This window comes from Charadrius vociferus, unplaced genomic scaffold, assembly GCF_000708025.1.
Source record: "Charadrius vociferus isolate BGI_N301 unplaced genomic scaffold, ASM70802v2 scaffold230, whole genome shotgun sequence".
Classification (NCBI taxonomy): domain Eukaryota; kingdom Metazoa; phylum Chordata; class Aves; order Charadriiformes; family Charadriidae; genus Charadrius; species Charadrius vociferus.
The window spans coordinates 1,340,745-1,353,508 of NW_009646500.1; positions in this window are offsets into that span (position 1 = coordinate 1,340,745).

Genomic DNA, 12,764 nt, shown 5'->3' on the forward strand with positions numbered 1-12,764 from the left:
TTGGTGCCAGGTATTTCAGCTAAGTGTCCAAAGGATATTTAGGTTAGGACAGTTGAAGATTATTCAATGAATAAAAAAATTGGAAAATCTTGTGTTTGTCCTCAGAAAGAATGTGAACATTTTTTTAAGTCTTGAGAATTTCCATAGGATAGGTAAACTAGTTTTTTTTTTTGCTTGAGTCCGTTCAACCCCACGATTTGATCTCTGCATTCAAATAACTGAACTGCATGAGCAAATATGAGTCAATTAGAAACAGAGGATGCAAAAAATGCTCTGTAAAGAAATACTTTGACATTTGCCATATGCTTAAGCAAATCAGACATCTATGCACATAATAACTGGCATATGCACTCAAAATTCCAGTGTGTTCTACTTTGAAAATCTATTCTTAAGAATGTTTTTAAGAAACATATCAGAAGGTCGATATCCTGGTTGAAAAAGGTTTCTCAGGCATTTCTTAAAACCCACTTGAAATAACCAGGTCTGTGAAAAGAAGCTGGCAGCCTCACAAGTTTGGACTTTTCTGTATGAAAACACCTCCTTTGTCAGCTTAGACAAGCAGTGAAAAGCAAACCATTAACCCATTTAACAATAGTAACTTGCTTAACCTGATACCTGTTAGCTTTTTTTCACCTTGAAGAGAAATCTGCTTGACTGGACAAGATATATTATTGGCTTCCCTGTGTCCAAGCTTTTCTTCCAGCCTGAAGATAACCTTCAACGCCAAAAAAGATAAATTCCCCTCATTTTTCCAATAGGGAAGGAGCAAGTATGAGGGCCATGGTATTTAGACCAAGTTTTAGAGGTGACAAGGAACTCTTCTATTGTCACTACTAGCATACGTGGGGGAGGGTGGGCTATCAGAATGTTTTGTTTTCTCCCAGAAGCACGTGAACTTAGCTGTTGAATTAATTTTGTCACATTTTAACAGATGCTTCGTGCAGAAAAGAATTTGTAAGTAGGTACCACTCCACAATCAACTGAAACTGGAAGCCAAGCTATGAAAAAGTAGCTCCAAAAGTAGTTCTTAGTGTCTGATTGCAGGAAAGAAATACACCCTTCTTGCTTACACTTTTACCTCTCCCGCTGTCTTTAACCTTCCTGGGAAGAGGCAAGAAGTTCTCATATTAAAGGCACAGAATTGGGTGACAGCATCATTGAGAGGGTGCTATGAATTAGAGCAGATGAATGATTTGATTGCGTAGGATTATTGCAGCACATTTCCAAATATGTTTGGTCCTTCAGAACTGCATTGGGAAAGAACTTCTGCTCCAAATACACCTTACTATTGTAAGCTTCAGCTGTTTAAACACAGATGCATCTTCTTTGTTTCTACTTGGTTTTAATAAATAAAAGCAGAAGAATTTTTCTCATATGGAAAATTCTGTTCTGTTGTCACCATGCATCTCAACAATCTTTGCATTACATACCTGATGGCTAAGGAAAGCTCTGACAGATGTCACTAATATGCTACAAGAAGTATCTATACACAGTACTATTGTTGGGTTGTCTTTCAGATAGGTCTCTGAAATCCCATCAGGCCAGAGTCTTAGTGGGTGAAAATCAGGACAGAATTAGTCAAATTTATGTTAGCTGAAGTATTGATCAGAAGATACTAGAGTATATTCCTGACTTGTATCTTTTGATAGTGGAGTCAGGCCCTATAGACAGCAAAGTTGGTTCTACAGACAGGCTTTCATTCTCTTCTTTATATTATTATACCTTTTAATAGCTTATAAAACAACTGTTATGGTAGCTGACATAGCTTTGCTCTCGTGCTCAAGTGTTGCAATCTTTTATTTTTCATCTTCACATTTGCTCTTTTGTTAACCTTCTTAACCACCAGCTAACATCTGCTAAAGTATCTTTCAATGGGCTTCAAAAGAAAGGTCTTGATAATGTATTAAGCTTTCCTGGAAAGAGGATGTTCCTGCCTGAAGGTATTATACGCACAGTGCTTGGATGATGGAGGTTTTTCATCCCTCCCTTTAAAAGTAAATACGCAAAAGGGTCTGATCATATTTCTATTTCTCTTTCTGCCCAGTAGGAGTGTAAGAAAGCAGTATTCCTATGTGGGGTGCTTGTCTTAAGCCAAGTGTTCAAGTTGGCCCCAGCGGAGATTTCGTAACAAGTGTCAGACGGATGCTTCAAGTTAAACGCATCATCTAGTTGGATACAGAGTCAGCTTTGCACAGGCATGTGCTAAATTAAGGCTGGGGACTTGCCTCTTATCATCTTCCTTATACACTTGCTCTAAAGGAAACCAGAATGCAAATTATCTTTCAGGGCAAAGTGCCAAAAAATTACTGCCTTGTTAGGAGAGGCTGAGAGTCCTGCAAAAGATGAAGTACCAGGCCTCATTTGTCCTGGCAGAAGTTCGTCCTGGTGCCATTGGTGCTGCTTCACAGGATGGCTCTGGTCCCCCCTTCCACTGCCGTTCAGCCCCTCTTCTCCACCTCTACAGATCTAGCCCTAACTTGTTACAAGAGAGCTTTTTGTTTTACTGTAACTTCCAACAGCAACATGCAGAATCTTGCTTTTATTAAAAATGTGCTTTTATTTCTATTTTCTGTACAAAACAAGCTTTTTGGCATGAAGAGCAAAATCTGTTTCATCAAAGGAGAGCAGAGTATAATACAATCCATTCTCATAACAATGAGGGGAGGCAGAAGGTGGTGTTTAGATATGCTTGTAACTTATTTGCTTTGTGTGCCACACATTCTTCTGGTTGACAGGATGCCAGCAGTAGAAATAACACTACCTAGGAAATGAGGGGCTCATCTCATCTCATCTTGAGATCAGAAAAGTAGGGCTCATGCACTTTAGGCAGTTTTCAAAAGGCTTTATTTTGTGCATGAAGTGCAACTCTACCAGGTCTGCCATGGTGATAAAAAATTGCTGACTGATACGGGAGAGGTCTGACACTTAGGAAGCATGTGACTTGATTGCGTGTAAAATTGTTTGCGTGGTTTCCAGGGGAACATTTTTTTCCACCAAAAATGTCTATGTGTCGAAAGTCCGTTCATTCTGGGAAGCAACATTGACTTAAAACAGTTGTTTCATAAGAAAAACTGAAACACAGTTTTGATAAGGTAGAAATCCTGCTGTAAGACTTATTGGAGTAATATTTTCTATTACAGCATTTACAATGAAACATACAGAAAACAAAGTCAATACTATTTATTTGCAGGAATCTTCCTACTTATTTAAATTTATTTAAGCCGTTGCCAGATGGTCCCCAAAATGCTAGCTCAGACTTCTTCTAGACTCTCATAAGAAGTCCTTTCTCCCCTCTTAAAGGAGACCACGTAGAAACCCTGGATTCTAGGGTTGCCTAGATTGCCTAGACTATTCTCCCCATGCAAAAACTGGGCTTTGAGACTGGCCCAAGTTGCAGACTAGTCAGTAAGATAAATTCTTTCATTAGTAGCCAGCAAAGTTGTGCTCTAAATGTCCTTCTTGATATGTATCTATAGCACGCCACTTACTGAAGACTTTGGTCCTTGCTGTGGGTCTTATGCCCACCCTTTTGAAACCATCTTTGGAAGTGATCAAAGGCCCTCTGATATAATATCAACTTTGATGCTTTGGGTCTATGTCTTCAGATTAAAAAATCATCCAAAATTCTAAGTGTTCGCAGTATATACAGCACCAGTGAATTTTCTTACTGGCTGACTCTAAGTGTCAAGGAAAGAATCACAACTCAGCAGCATTTGCAGAACTGAGAATGAGTTGATTTGACAAAAGGGAAAAAAGGGCTCATAGAGGACAGAGTAGTTCTTTGTTCTTCTATCTTGAAAATTGGTGCCACTTCTAAAATAATATCACATCTCACCTTCTATAAACCAGACTTGTGACACTGTTTGGAGAAGGAAGTTGTTTTTCTCATAAAACATCTCACATAGTGTGTTAACTTCTGACCATAGCAACCAGGACCTTTCTTTTTAATTTCCAGTGAGACTTGCAAGACAAATGAAATATTGTTGACTTCAGCAAGAAAAGGTGTCTGGAATTTCAATGTACTGTTTTGTGATCAATTATGGGAAAATAATTGGTGGAAAATGCTTCTGCCTTCCTGAGGGTTCAAAGATGGGATGTGAAGTTCCTGAAATCTGTATGAGAAATGATATCAATTACCATTTTTAGTTTGGGGCAATTGACTTAGAATAGTTTTCATTCAGTTTGTATATCAGTTGGGGTTTTTTTGTAAAAAGCTGAAAGGAAACTACTCACTACTGAGAGAACAGGATGTTGGCCAGAGGCATAACTTCTCGCAAAAAGTTTAATCATGAATGGATATTGGGCTGGGATGGATAGACTATTATACACACACATTTTTATCAAGAATCCTCTTTTACACTGTATTTCCAAGCATTTCTATCAAGTGTTATTGGAAACAGCGTACTGTTTGGTGTTTCACAAGCTTGTGTCAGTGTGCAGTCCTTGCCAGAGGACACCTTCATCTTTGCAGGAAATGCATCATGCAGATGACTAACAGATTCCAGAACCACTTACAATTGAGTATCAGGCACTCTGTGAGTCATCATGTAGCTGTGTAGTCACTCATGAAGAGAAATAAGCCCTCAAAAAAAAGAATTCTAGAGACACAAAAAGGCATCCTTATTTTTAGAGTTTAATTCTGTCATTCCCGCCTGTAGATTTGCATGTTCCAACTTACACTATAGAATAGTTTACTGAAAATCATAGATCAATAAGATGACTCTGTAAAGTTTTATATCTGAATAAAACATAAGATTATGCTAAATGCTGCAGCTACTATTCAGAATAGCATTATTAATAAGTAATATGAGTAAACTTGATTTAGTTATTTTTGCAAAGGCTTGCATGGGGACTACTGCACTCAATAAGCCATTGGACTAGAAGAAAGTTGTCACTGCAACCTGTTTCTTTAGTTAACTGGTCATATGGAAAGCCCTGTGTTGTGTCTGTTTTTATAAATAACACTGTTCATGTGGATAAACTTTTCCTTATCCATCAAGGCTATTCTTACACATGGACCATTAATATTCTTATGTAAAGGGTTTATGATTATTTTATGATTATTGTATTCATCAGATAGCAAGTGTTGTGTAAAACCTGCCAAGCTGGAGTTTGTCCAAAACACCTTCTTGGGAGGAATGTTGATGTATCCATACCATTCCCCCTCAGAGTTCAAACTTGTCCAGAGACAGATCTTGCATCATTAAGTGGTGATTGCTTATGTGTTGTGTTCATGACTGATCGTAAGGCATATACATGGGAGATTTGCTCAATTAGGAGTCACATAATTTGTTCCTGGAATCTTAAGATTTATGTTTTCAAGGCAATGAAACAGTCTTTAACTTTCTCTTGGCTTTTAAAGAAAAAGTTACGTTTCTTTGGCTCAGGTTATCTTTGGAAGGAAGGCACTATCACAGCTGTTAATCAGCAGCCTGCCAGATATTAAGTCTGTAATACATGGTTTTATTTTTAAAGTATTCATCCAGAGAAACTCCTTCTCTTTCTAAATTTAAAATTTGACAGCAGTTTAACAGACAATATTCTGGGTACTTTCACAAACACATCATATATTTCTCCTACATTTTTCCTCCAGGTACTCAGGCCATCCAATTTCAATCTCCCAAATTCTTCCTTTTCCATTTGTGATCCTCCATCAGAAGTTCAGTTCAACGTTCAAATTATGTCTTCTGTTGCTTTAAATGGTTTAGAGATCAAACAGTCTGATTTCAGATTTATAACTCTGCTCTTACAGACACCTTTCTATTGCCATATACACTTATTACTTCATTAGTACCTGCTTCAGAAAATCAACAGTAAGTGAAAGCAAAGAATCATAATGCATGGGTTGGAATATGTACACACAGTGTTAAGGCATGCATAGAAGAACTAAATCTAAGTGGACTAATTATATTTTATTACTCTTCTTTTTTTTCCATCCTCCAGTATTCTCTATTCAGCATCTGTGCACTTTTCCCTCTGTGAATTCTTCTGTATTGTTATTCTCAAGTATGTTGCTTGGCCCTCCAAAAACTGGCAAGTTTGGCTCAGAAAAGCATGTGAAAGTTCAAAGCTGGTCTCTGTATATCCTCATCTCTTTGATCTGAATTCCTGTAAGTACAAGCTTTCCCAGAGACCTTCCTTTCCTTCCTGGTAGCTGCCTGTAAAATATTGTGAGAATCCTCTTTTGCACTATATTTCCAAGCTTTCATTTCTAGTTCTGTCTTGAACTAGTAAGTGAAAATATGTGTGAAAAAAAGTCTATGGAATGTTTTTTAGACATCATACAGTATTTCCTTTTCAACTTGTTTAATTTGCATTCAACTCATGTTTACAATTGTTCCTGTGTTCCAAACCATTTTGTCAGCTATCTGAACAATCCTGTCTTCCTTTTCTCCTGCAACATACAAATTCATAAAATTTCCCCTATCCTTTTTTTCTGCCTCTGTTTTGCATTTTCCACCTCTCTCCTCATTTATGAAATTCCCTTTTCTCCTCTTTCCTAGTCCTGCCTCATTGCTGGATCTCCTTCTCAAAATGATAAATCTCCTTCTCAAATACTAGATCTCCTCCTTCTTCTCAAGGGTTTCAACTCTTTACTCCTGTTTTCCTTATATATTCTGTAATCTTTCTTAGGCTGGGTTTTTGTACCTCTTTATCCCCTTTTTTATACTTTACTTGTATGCCTGCCTGACCATGAGTGGATTTACCCACACATAAAGTTTAAAATTTTGCTCTCATTCTCATTGTTCAATCATTGCCTCATCATGTGGTGGAGCAGCCTCTGCACTGTATATCCTGTCTTTGCCCACACAACCACTGCAGCAAGACTGTTATGTGTAAAAAACCATTCAATATCTATATATATATTTTGTTACTTAGCCCTCATCTTGCGTAGTTTCTAATACAATTTCTGTTTTCAAGTTATATGGGTAAAAGAATGACTGCCTTCATGAAAGCCAGATCTATATAATAAACACAAATTTTTCCTACAGAGTTTAATAAGGAACCAGTCCAGGTGTTCTATAGCATAAAATCGCAGTTCTATAACTTCAGTGTTGTAGCTGTAGGCATCAAAAGGCAGTACAAGGAAATCCAGGCAGAGAGACAGAGACTAAGGAGAAAATACAGAAAAGTACAAGAGAAGTGATGAAGCAATGAGATTAATGAAGGAATACTGCTTCTGCCATTCAGGTCCCTGATTGGTGCTAAAAGCTTCAGGATAAAATTACCAGTCAGCCACAGTCTACGTAAATAGGAGGAGGCTATTTGTTTATTTTCTCATTAACCACATACATGTGACACTGCAGAGACTATGTGCCCCTGTTAACATCACCTGGCACAGAAATCACTCCAGGCCACGTGGCAGAGAGATACCTTCTCTGTACCATCTTTCCTCCCCTTCCCTCTCTCCTCCACTTCTTCCTTGATGCTGTATCCAACTCTGGCCTCAAGCACCAGCCTTTAAGAATGAGGAGAAAAATGTTTTGTTGCTATATTGCAAACATTTGGGGGCACAGATCTGTAAGTGTCTGATGGTTAATTTGCTAATTTGTGGTTTGCTATGTATTTTTGTTCCTAGACGTTATTTAGCCATAGGTAGATCAAACATAGACTGGAATAAAGTGTTGTATAGTATGTATATATATAGCAATCTGTTAACATGTATTGCATTGTAGTAGTCAGATGAATGCTACATTACTGAGTTTCTTTTCCCTCAGTTCTTCACAAGATAAGAAATTTCAGATAATTTGACAGAAACGGGATTCATGTCTCAAAATTTTCCCTTCAATTCTTTGTTGCTGTTTATCATTCTTTAACATTTCCGCTCAGCAGCAGAGAAAGCCTATGTCTCTACTTGCTAGGCATTTCCTCTTACTTTCATTAATTCCAGACAACTACAATGTTTGTTTAATTACATAGCATGGCAAATTGTGCTAATCAATTCTGTTCACACCCAACTGGGATCCCTCATGATACATAGATATCTGTAGTTGGTGAAAAATGAAGAGAGACAGAAGTGATGAAATTAATTCAATAATTCATCATCCTAGAAGCATGCCCAGACCAAAACTTCCTCTGCAGACTCCTGTCCTACCTGAAAAGCTTGGATCTGAAATCCTGTCTGAAACCTTTCCCTCAGGAAGGTTGCTAAACTACTGAAAAGATCTCTACAGGGTCTGAGCTTTTTAGAAATAGTTGGCAGTTTATGTTTGTATTTCCTTTTAGGTGCTTTGAAACAGGAATTGTTCTCATTGTTCTTAGTGGCTGGACAGTTACATTGCCACATGCTGTTCTCTTCTGCTGAAAAATGAATTATAGTAGTGGGACAAGTAAGATCTGCAGAAAAACACAGAGGGGAAAGAAAGTATATTTCAGTATCATGCTACCCTACTATTCAGCCCTCTACTTCTTCAGTCCGCCAAATCTCTACACAAGGATCTACCTGTTTGTTTTCTACCATCGTGGAACAGATTCTCCTAGAAGCTGTGCTAAGGCATATGGAGGACAGGGAGGTGATTCAAGACAGCCAGCATGACTTCAACAAAGACAAGTCCTACCTGACCAACCTAGTGGCCTTCTATGATGGAGTGACTACAACAGTGGACAAGAGAAAAGTTATGGTTGTCATCTATCTGGACTTCTGCAAGGCCTTTGACAAGGTCACCCACAATGTCCTTCTCTTTAAACTGGAGAGGTATGGTTTTGATGGGTGGACTGTTTGGTGGATGAGGACTGTCATATCCAGAGGGTAGTGGTCAATGGCTCAATGTTCAGATGGAGATCAGTGACAGTGGTGTCCTTCAGGGGTCTGCATTGGGACCAGTACTCTAATATCTTCATCAATGACATAGCAGGATCGAATGCATCCTCAGCAAGTTTGAAGATGCCATTAAGCTGAGTGATGCGGTTGACAGACCTGAGGGACAGGATGCCATCCAGAGGGGCCCGGACAAACTTGAGAAGCAGGCCTATGTGAACCTCATGAGGTTCAACAAGGCAAAGTGCAGGGTTCTGCGCCTGGGTTGGTGTAACTCCTTGTATGAATACAGGCTGGGGATGAAAGGATTGAGAGCAGCCCTGCCAAGAAAGTATTTGGGCTACTGGTAGATGAAAAGCTGGACATGAGCTGGCAATGTGCACTCACAGCTCAGAAGGCCAACTGTATCCTCGGCTGTATCAAAAGAAGTGTGGCCAGCAGGTCAAGGGAGATGATTCTGCCCCTCTACTCGGCTCTGGTGAGTCCCCACCTGGAGTACTGTGTCCAGCTCTGGAGCCCTCAGCACAGGAAAGGCATGGACTTATTGGAGTGGGTCCAGAGGAGGGCAACAAAAATGGTCAGGGGTCTGGAATGCCTCTCCTGTGAGGAGAGGCTGAGAGACCTGGGGTTGTTGAGCCTGGAGAAGAGAAGGTTCCAGGAAGACCTTATTGTGACCTCTCAGTACCTGAAGAAGGCCTACAGGAAAAATGGGGACAAACTTTGTAGCAGGGCCTGTTGCGACAGGACAAGGGGTAAGGGTTTTAAACTAAAAGAGCCTAGGTCTAAGGAAGAATTTTTTTACGATGAGGGTGATGAAACAATGGAAAAGGTTGCCCAGAGAGGTGGTAGATGCACCATCCCTGGAAACATTCCAGGTCAGGTTGGATGGCACTCTGAGCAACCTGATCTAGTTGAAGATGTCCCTGTTCATTGCAGGGGAGGTTGAACTAGATGACCTTTAAAGGTCCCTTCCAACTCAAACTATTCTACAATTTTATGCTACCTAGACATTGATCTTAATCTTTCTTGAGACACTTTGAAGGATAAAGTAGGATACAATCCAAAATATAGTAATATAAATACACATTTCCAAACAGTCCTTCAGTGAGTACCAATATATTATTACTTCCTTATGTAAGTAAAAATATTTTGATCTATGTATGCTGATGTAATTTCTGTGGATTGATAGAAAGATTTGTGAGAACAACACTGCTTCATAGCCAGAGTCTGATAAAAACTCATGAATTAAAATTTATGTTTGAGTGATATATGGTGCAATTCACCCTGAAATCTTACCTGGAAATGTATTTCATTTAAAATTTGTTATTTTGTGATGAACTTGACAATTGCATTTACTCCCACATCCTGTCATACCACTGTAGCAAGTTGAGGCAATATCATTGCATATACAACTTCCAATGAAAACTTGAAGCAAATTTAAAATTTGGAGAGAGGAACGACACTTTTTTATACATACTATGTTTATATAATTATTTGGAGCAACAGTCTATTCCAAAAGAACAAAGAGGAAGCAAAGGTTTTCAGCTATTTATTTTTGTTTGCAAAACATATTTCTGTTTTTCCGGGAAACACACCATAAGTTCCATACATGCTCACATATTCTTAATATTGGCAAGAGTACAGTATCGCCAAGGGGGCACATTCAGAGGTAAATTGATTTCACTCTCCTAATGGAAAAAATGCATGGTATTCCAGAGTCTTGAAAAAACACCAAAGTGAAGCAGCATCCCTTTACATATGCATTGGAATTATTCCTAAGTGCATAAAGATGCTTAGGTGATTTTCAGTCAGACCAAAAAGTTATATCCAGATGTGAATAAATGGCTATGTGGATTGCTTTTCTATTTGAAAAATGATCTATGTACCACAAAATAATATATACCAGACCAGCCTCCTGGTGTCATCTTCGTGATGAATGAACATCATGGGGGAGGAGGAAACTTGTTCTCTTCCTATTTTTCCTTCCATATTTGTAGATTTATATTGAGATGATAAATGAAGCTCTGATGTATTTGCTGTTGTTTTTGAGAGATACACCCCATTCACTAGGACTGCTTGAAGACATCAGCAATTTGTGGGATAAGATTGTGGCCACATCTGGACAGCAACTGATGGAGAGTGGAGAGAGAGACATGGGGCTCTGTTACCTGCCTGCTTTCCTGTTGCACAGCTGCTTCACAGACAACCAAAAGACTGTCATTGTAGTAAGGTGTGCTTAAATGCAATGAGTCCCATGTGCTCTAGGGGAGTACTATCCAGACTGCACATGCAGGATAACCGTTGACATGCATGCATGGAAATTTGACTTTGAGGGCATCTGTAACGTCAAGAGCAGGCAGCCTAGGCATGTGAGGAACTACACAGATCCTTTGGTGAGACCCCACCTTGAGTACTGTGTTCAGTTTTGGGCCCCTCACTACGAGAAGGACATTGAGGTGTTGGAGCATGTCCAGAGAAGAGCTACGAAGTTGGTGAGGCATCTGGAGGACAAGTCTTATGACGAACAACTGAGCAAACTGGAGTTGTTTAGCCTGGAGAAGAGGAGGCTGAGGGGAGACCTCATCACTCTCTACAACCACCTGAAAGGAGGTTGTAGAGAGGTAGGGGCTGACCTCTTCTTCCTGATGACAAGTGATAGGATGGGAGGAAATGGGTTCAGGTTATGCAAGGCGAGGTTTAAATTGGATATTAGGGAAAAAAAATTCACTGAAAGGGTTATCAAACATTGGAATAGGCTGCCCAGGGGGGTGGTGGATTCGTCATCCCTGGAAGTGTTTAAAAAAAGGGTAGACGTGGTACTTGGGGAAATGGTTTAGAAGTGGTTTTGTCAGGGCAGGTTAATGGTTGGACTTGATGATCTTAAAGGTCCCTTCCAACCTCAACAATTCTATGATTCTATGATTGTGTCTTCAGGTTCTGTGAAAATTTTACATATACTTTCCAAAAGCAGCTTCATGTAAAAGGCAGAGAGGTGGGTTAACAAAAGCAAAGGGAAATCCCTAAAAGCAAGCTAGTGCTGTGTTACTGGGATCCTCTTTAACCCATGCAGAAAATCTCCAGTGCAAGGGCTGGAGTATTGTTGCAAAAATTTTTTTCCATTGCCCATCTTCTTCCATGTTCTTAAGCACATTTTACATGCACATGTGAAGGAAAAATGGCACAGTACTGCTACATGTATCCAGTTAAGCTCCTTAAAGGAGCCTCAAAAGCAATCTCAGTAACCCTAACAGTTGTTCTGACCCAGACAAGTGTGGATCATCTTACGTGTTTTTTCATTTTCCCTGTGATTAGCATATCAGAAGAAAGGGACAATGTATTACCTTTCTAAGATTATGCTTTGCTCTGGATGTATCTTACCTGATGTGAGAGATGTTGCTTTACTAGTGATGTTTCTAAAAAACAGACAAGCATTGTGCTAGAGGGAAAGATCATGGCTGTTTGCTTCACTCTACTATTGCAGTAGTTAAGAGAAGAAAGGCCTGAGTTTGGTTTTGGAGGAAAACTTCACATCCAGATACAGGACTTCATGCCTGTGAGGCCAAATGAAGTTAGAAGGAAATAAAGGAACTGAAGAAGTGGGGAAAACCAATGTACGACTCATCTCTCAGTTTCAAATGTTGAAGGATGTTTGCAGTTATGTTTGCACTACTTGTATGAAATGGAATGAAGTATTTGTGACTTCTGTTGTTGCTACCAGGACACCCTTGGAAAAGGACAACATTAGCGAGGTGTACCAGTGTGTTTGCAAGCTTTAATGGAATACTGCAGAGAGAACTTCCAAGACCAGTTGGCTTCCATATAATTCAGATTATTTTGCTTCCTTTTTGGCAGTCTCACAGAAAGACGGGAGAGGAAGTGCTACAATATCAGCTGGGCTGTATATGTCCGTCTGCACAGGAGTCTCTGGTGACAAAAGGTCATGAAATACCCAAACTGAGGATTTCCTTCTTTTTTTCTTTTTCTTATTTTTTTTTTTTTTCATAAT